This window comes from Vanacampus margaritifer, unplaced genomic scaffold (genome assembly GCF_051991255.1).
Source record: "Vanacampus margaritifer isolate UIUO_Vmar unplaced genomic scaffold, RoL_Vmar_1.0 HiC_scaffold_37, whole genome shotgun sequence".
In the NCBI taxonomy this organism is placed as follows: Eukaryota; Metazoa; Chordata; class Actinopteri; order Syngnathiformes; family Syngnathidae; genus Vanacampus; species Vanacampus margaritifer.
Genome location: NW_027520747.1, coordinates 17,501 through 25,000, shown reverse-complemented (window position 1 = coordinate 25,000; position 7,500 = coordinate 17,501).

Sequence of the window (7,500 nt, the reverse complement as noted above, 5' to 3'; positions counted from 1 at the left end):
CTTGTTGCTGGTCGTTGGTGCCTGTGTTCGGGGCTTGTTGCTGGCCGTTGGGGCCTGTGTTCGGGGCTTGTTGCTGGCCGTTGGTGCCTGTGTTCGGGGCTTGTTGCTGGCCGTTGGTGCCTGTGTTCGGGGCTTGTTGCTGGTCGTTGGTGCCTGTGTTCGGGGCTTGTTGCTGGTCGTTGGTGCCTGTGTTCGGGGCTTGTTGCTGGTCGTTGGTGCCTGTGTTCGGGGCTTGTTGCTGGTCGTTGGTGCCTGTGTTCGGGGCTTGTTGCTGGTCGTTGGTGCCTGTGTTCGGGGCTTGTTGCTGGTCGTTGGTGCCTGTGTTCGGGGCTTGTTGCTGGTCGTTGGTGCCTGTGTTCGGGGCTTGTTGCTGGCTGTTGGTGCCTGTGTTCGGGGCTTGTTGCTGGCTGTTGGTGCCTGTGTTCGGGGCTTGTTGCTGGTTGTTGGCGGGGCTCCATGATGGCGGGTGACCAGGGGCGACTGGCGGGTGACCAGGGGTCAAAATCGGCTGGCGGGTGCCCAGGGGTTGACTTTGGATGGAGGGTGCCCAGGGGTCAAAATCGACTGGCGGGTGCCCAGGGGTTGACATTGGATGGCGGGTGCCCAGGGGTCGAAATCGACTGGCGGGTGCCCAGGGGTTGACATTGGATGGCGGGTGCCCAGGGGTCGAAATCGACTGGCGGGTGCCCAGGGGTTGACATTGGATGGCGGGTGCCCAGGGGTCGAAATCGACTGGCGGGTGCCCAGGGGTTGACATTGGATGGCGGGTGCCCAGGGGTCGAAATCGACTGGCGGGTGCCCAGGGGTTGACATTGGATGGCGGGTGCCCAGGGGTCGAAATCGACTGGCGGGTGCCCAGGGGTTGACATTGGATGGCGGGTGCCCAGGGGTCGAAATCGACTGGCGGGTGCCCAGGGGTTGACATTGGATGGCGGGTGCCCAGGGGTCGAAATCGACTGGCGGGTGCCCAGGGGTTGACATTGGATGGCGGGTGCCCAGGGGTCGAAATCGACTGGCGGGTGCCCAGGGGTTGACATTGGATGGCGGGTGCCCAGGGGTCGAAATCGACTGGCGGGTGCCCAGGGGTTGACATTGGATGGCGGGTGCCCAGGGGTTGACATTGGATGGCGGGTGCCCAGGGGTCGAAATCGACTGGCGGGTGCCCAGGGGTTGACATTGGATGGCGGGTGCCCAGGGGTCAAAATCGACTGGCGGGTGCCCAGGGGTTGACATTGGATGGCGGGTGCCCAGGGGTCAAAATCGACTGGCGGGTGCCCAGGGGTTGAAATTGACCAGGGGGAGAGCGCCTGCCATAGCCGAAATAGGAGCGCTATGGGCGGCCTGCCTCAGCAGATTTGGCCCCCCAAATCCTGGTTCTCAAAAATTTTCAAAGTCAACTTTTTTCAAAATATTTTCAGAGTGCCACTTCCCAGGGGGATTCTCGCCTGCCATAGCCGAAATAGGAGCGCCATGGGCGGCCTGCCTCAGCACATTTGGCCCCCCAAATCCTGGTTCTCAAAAATTTTCAAAGTCAACTTTTTTCAAAATATTTTCAGAGTGCCACTTCCCAGGGGGATTCTCGCCTGCCATAGCCGAAATAGGAGCGCCATGGGCGGCCTGCCTCAGCACATTTGGCCCCCCAAATCCTGGTTCTCAAAAATTTTCAAAGTCAACTTTTTTCAAAATATTTTCAGAGTGCCACTTCCCAGGGGGATTCTCGCCTGCCATAGCCGAAATAGGAGCGCCATGGGCGGCCTCAGTGAGCACATTTGGCCCCCCCATCCTGGAGCGCCATGGACCAGGGGGAGAGCGCCTCTCTTTGGGGCTTGTTGCTGGCTGTTGGCGGGGCTCCATGGACCAGGGGGAGAGCGCCATGGACCAGGGGGAGAGCGCCTCTCTTCGGGGCTTGATGCCTGTTGGCGGGGCTCCATGGACCAGGGGGAGAGCGCCTCTCTTTGGGGCTTGTTGCTGGCTATTGGCGGGGCTCCATGGACCAGGGGGAGAGCGCCTCTCTTTGGGGCTTGTTGCTGGCTGTTGGCGGGGCTCCATGGACCAGGGGGAGAGCGCCATGGACCAGGGGGAGAGCACCTGCCATAGCCGAAATAAGAGCACTATAGGCGGCCGCCCTCAGCACATTTGGCCCCCCAATCCTGGTTCTCAAATTTTTTCAAAGTCAACTTTTTTCGAAATATTTTCAGAGTGCCACCTCCAGCGGGGGCTCTCGCCTGCCATAGCCGAAATAAGAGCACTATGGGCGGCCGCCCTCAGCACATTTGGCCCCCCCATCCTGGAGCGCCATGGACCAGGAGGAGAGCGCCTCTCTTCGGGGCTTGATGCCTGTTGGCGGGGCTCCATGGATCAGGGGGAGAGCGCCTCTCTTTGGGGCTTGTTGCTGGCTGTTGGCGTGGCTCCATGGACCAGGGGGAGAGCGCCATGGACCAGGGGGAGAGCACCTGCCATAGCCGAAATAAGAGCACTATAGGCGGCCGCCCTCAGCACATTTGGCCCCCCCATCCTGGAGCGCCATGGACCAGGGGGAGAGCGCCTCTCTTCGGGGCTTGATGCCTGTTGGCGGGGCTCCATGGACCAGGGGGAGAGCGCCTCTCTTTGGGGCTTGTTGCTGGCTGTTGGCGTGGCTCCATGGACCAGGGGGAGAGCGCCATGGACCAGGGGGAGAGCACCTGCCATAGCCGAAATAAGAGCACTATAGGCGGCCGCCCTCAGCACATTTGGCCCCCCCATCCTGGAGCGCCATGGACCAGGAGGAGAGCGCCTCTCTTCGGGGCTTGATGCCTGTTGGCGGGGCTCCATGGACCAGGGGGAGAGCGCCTCTCTTTGGGGCTTGTTGCTGGCTGTTGGCGTGGCTCCATGGACCAGGGGGAGAGCGCCATGGACCAGGGGGAGAGCACCTGCCATAGCCGAAATAAGAGCACTATAGGCGGCCGCCCTCAGCACATTTGGCCCCCCCATCCTGGAGCGCCATGGACCAGGGGGAGAGCGCCTCTCTTCGGGGCTTGATGCCTGTTGGCGGGGCTCCATGGACCAGGGGGAGAGCGCCTCTCTTTGGGGCTTGTTGCTGGCTGTTGGCGTGGCTCCATGGACCAGGGGGAGAGCGCCATGGACCAGGGGGAGAGCACCTGCCATAGCCGAAATAAGAGCACTATAGGCGGCCGCCCTCAGCACATTTGGCCCCCCCATCCTGGAGCGCCATGGACCAGGGGGAGAGCGCCTCTCTTCGGGGCTTGATGCCTGTTGGCGGGGCTCCATGGACCAGGGGGAGAGCGCCTCTCTTTGGGGCTTGTTGCTGGCTGTTGGCGTGGCTCCATGGACCAGGGGGAGAGCGCCATGGACCAGGGGGAGAGCACCTGCCATAGCCGAAATAAGAGCACTATAGGCGGCCGCCCTCAGCACATTTGGCCCCCCCATCCTGGAGCGCCATGGACCAGGGGGAGAGCGCCTCTCTTCGGGGCTTGTTGCTGGCTGTTGGCGAGGCTCCATGTACCAGGGGGAGAGCGCCATGGACCAGGGGGAGAGTGCCTCTCTTCGGGGCTTGATGCCTGTTGGCGGGGCTCCATGGACCAGGGAGAGAGCGCCTCTCTTTGGGGCTTGTTACTGGCTGTTGGCGAGGCTCCATGGACCAGGGGGAGAGCGCCATGGACCAGGGGGAGAGCGCCTGCCATAGCCGAAATAGGAGCACTATAGGCGGCCGCCCTCAGCACATTTGGCCTGTCGCCGCTGTCCGCTGGCCGCTGTCCGCTGGCCGCTGTCCGCTTTATCCTTTACTTTCAGCACTTTCAGCACTTTCAGCACTTCCAGCACTTCCAGCACTTGCAGCACTTCCAGCTCTTCCCCCTCTTTCCCTTCTTCCAACTGCGGGCGCGCCGGGCGCACAGGGGCTCGTGCGGAGGGGTGTGTGTGCGTGCATGTGCCGAACAAGGAGGAGAGCGTCTCTCTTCGGGGCTTGATGCCTGTTGGCGGGGCTCCATGGACCAGGGGGAGAGCGCCTCTCTTTGGGGCTTGTTGCTGGCTGTTGGCGGGGCTCCATGGACCAGGGGGAGAGCGCCATGGACCAGGGGGAGAGGGCCTGCCATAGCCGAAATAGGAGCACTATAGGCGGCCTGCCTCAGCACATTTGGCCCCCCAATCCTGGTTCTCAAAATTTTTCAAAGTCAACTTTTTTCGAAATATTTTCAGAGTGCCACCTCCAGCGGGGGCTCTCGCCTGCCATAGCCGAAATAAGAGCTCTATGGGCGGCCGCCCTCAGCACATTTGGCCCCCCCATCCTGGAGCGCCATGGACAAGGGGGAGAGCGCCTCTCTTCGGGGCTTGATGCCTGTTGGCGGGGCTCCATGGACCAGGGGGAGAGCGCCTCTCTTCGGGGCTTGTTGCTGGCTGTTGGCGGGGCTCCATGTACCAGGGGGAGAGCGCCATGGACCAGGGGGAGAGTGCCTCTCTTCGGGGCTTGATGCCTGTTGGCGGGGCTCCATGGACCAGGGAGAGAGCGCCTCTCTTTGGGGCTTGTTGCTGGCTGTTGACGGGGCTCCATGGACCGGGGGGAAAGCGCCATGGACCAGGGGGAGAGCGCCTGCCATAGCCGAAATAGGAGCACTATAGGCGGCCGCCCTCAGCACATTTGGCCTGTCGCCGCTGTCCGCTGGCCGCTGTCCGCTGGCCGCTGTCCGCTGGCCGCTGTCCGCTTTCCCCTTTACTTTCAGCACTTTCAGCACTTTCAGCACTTCCAGCACTTCCAGCACTTCCAGCACTTCCAGCACTTCCAGCTCTTCCCCCTCTTTCCCTTCTTCCAACTGCGGGCGCGCCGGGCGCACAGGGGCTCGTGCGGAGGGGTGTGTGTGCGTGCATGTGCCGAACAAGGAGGAGAGCGCCTCACTTCGGGGCTTGTCGCTGGCCGTCGGCGGGGCTCCAAGGACCAGGGGGAGAGCGCCTCTCTTTGGGGGCTTGATGCTGGCTGTTGGCGCGTGTCTTCGGGGCTCCACGGACCAGTGGGAGAGCGCCTGTCTTCGGGGCTTGATGATGGCCGTTTGCGGGACTCCATGGACCAGGGGGAGAGCGCCATGGACCAGGGGGAGAGCGTCTCTCTTCAGGGCTTGACCAGGGCTCCAATCTTCCCATTGAAATGAATGGCGGGTGACCAGGCGTCCAAATCCCCCATTGAAATGAAGGCCGGGTGACCAGGCGTCCAAATCCCCCCATTGAAATGAATGGCGGGTGACCAGGCGTCCAAATCCCCCATTGAAATGAAGGCCGGGTGCCCAGGGCTCCAATCTCCCCATTGAAATGAATGGCGGGTGACCAGGCGTCCAAATCCCCCATTGAAATGAAGGCCGGGTGCCCAGGGCTCCAATCTCCCCAGTGAAATGAATGGCGGGTGACCAGGCGTCCAAATCCCCCATTGAAATGAAGGCCGGGTGCCCAGGGCTCCAATCTCCCCAGTGAAATGAATGGCGGGTGACCAGGCGTCCAAATCCCCCATTGAAATGAAGGCCGGGTGCCCAGGGCTCCAATCTCCCCAGTGAAATGAATGGCGGGTGACCAGGCGTCCAAATCCCCCATTGAAATGAAGGCCGGGTGCCCAGGGCTCCAATCTCCCCATTGAAATGAATGGCGGGTGACCAGGCGTCCAAATCCCCCATTGAAATGAAGGCCGGGTGCCCAGGGCTCCAATCTCCCCAGTGAAATGAATGGCGAATGACCAGGCGTCCAAATCCCCCATTGAAATGAAGGCCGGGTGACCAGGGCTCCAATCTCCCCATTGAAATGAATGGCGGGTGACCAGGCGTCCAAATCCCCCATTGAAATGAAGGCCGGGTGACCAGGCGTCCAAATCCCCCCATTGAAATGAATGGCGGGTGACCAGGCGTCCAAATCCCCCATTGAAATGAAGGCCGGGTGCCCAGGGCTCCAATCTCCCCATTGAAATGAATGGCGGGTGACCAGACGTCCAAATCCCCCATTGAAATGAAGGCCGGGTGCCCAGGGCTCCAATCTCCCCATTGAAATGAATGGCGGGTGACCAGGCGTCCAAATCCCCCATTGAAATGAAGGCCGGATGCCCAGGGCTCCAATCTCCCCATTGAAATGAATGCCGGGTGACCAGGCGTCCAAATCCCCCCATTGAAATGAATGGCGGGTGACCAGGCGTCCAAATCCCCCATTGAAATGAAGGCCGGGTGCCCAGGGCTCCAATCTCCCCATTGAAATGAATGGCGGGTGACCAGACGTCCAAATCCCCCATTGAAATGAAGGCCGGATGCCCAGGGCTCCAATCTCCCCATTGAAATGAATGCCGGGTGACCAGGCGTCCATATCCCCCCGCCCCCCCCCCCCCCCCCCCCCATTGAAATGAATGACGGGTGACCAGGCAGGCGAGAGCCCCCGCTGCAGAGGCTCCAGAGGTGGCACTCTGAAAATATTTCAAAAAAAGTTGACTTTGAAATTTTTGGAGAACCAGGATTTGGGGGGGGGCAAATGTGCTGAGGCAGGCCGCCCATAGTGCTCCTATTTCGGCCTGGGCGCGCCAGAGCACCCCCCTGGAAGTGGCACTCTGAAAATAATTCAAAAAAAGTTGACTTTGAAAATTTTTGAGAACCAGGATTTGGGGGGGGCAAATGTGCTGAGGCAGGCCGCCCATAGTGCTCCTATTTCGGCCTGGGCGCGCCAGAGCACCCCCCTGGAAGTGGCACTCTGAAAATAATTAAAAAAAAAATGACTTTGAAAATTTTTGAGAACCAGGATTTGGGGGGGGCAAATGTGCTGAGGCAGGCCGCCCATAGTGCTCCTATTTCGGCCTGGGCGCGCCAGAGCACCCCCCTGGAAGTGGCACTCTGAAAATAATTCGAAAAAAGATGACTTTGAAAATTTTTGAGAACCAGGATTTGGGGGGGCAAATCTGCTCAGGCAGGCCGCCCATAGTGCTCCTATTTCGGCCTGGGCGAGCCAGAGCCCCCCCTGGAAGTGCCCCATTCATTTTCAATGGCCGGGTGACCAGGCGTCGAAAAATGCCATAGGAAATGAATGGGGCCCATTCATTTTCAATGGCCGGGTGACCAGGGGGCCAGTACCACCTGCCGCCATTAGGGGCGCTGTAGATAGGGGACCTCGTCCCCCCATTCGAGAGGTTTGCCCCCAAACCTCAAAATGTATGGGGTACAATATCAGGAGCGAGCTTTTTAAGACGAAAAATTTTCAGAGTCAACTTTCTTCGAAATATTTTCAGAGTGCCACTTCCCAGGGGGATTCTCGCTTGCCAAGGCCGAGATAAGAGCACTATGGGCGGCCTGCCTCAACACATTTGGCCCCCCCAAATCCTGGTTCTCAAAAATTTTCAAAGTCAACTTTTTTCGAAATATTTTCAGAGTGCCACTTCCCAGGGGGATTCTCGCTTGCCAAGGCCGAGATAAGAGCACTATGGGCGGCCTGCCTCAGCACATTTGGCCCCCCCAAATCCTGGTTCTCAAAAATTTTCAAAGTCTGCTTTTTTCG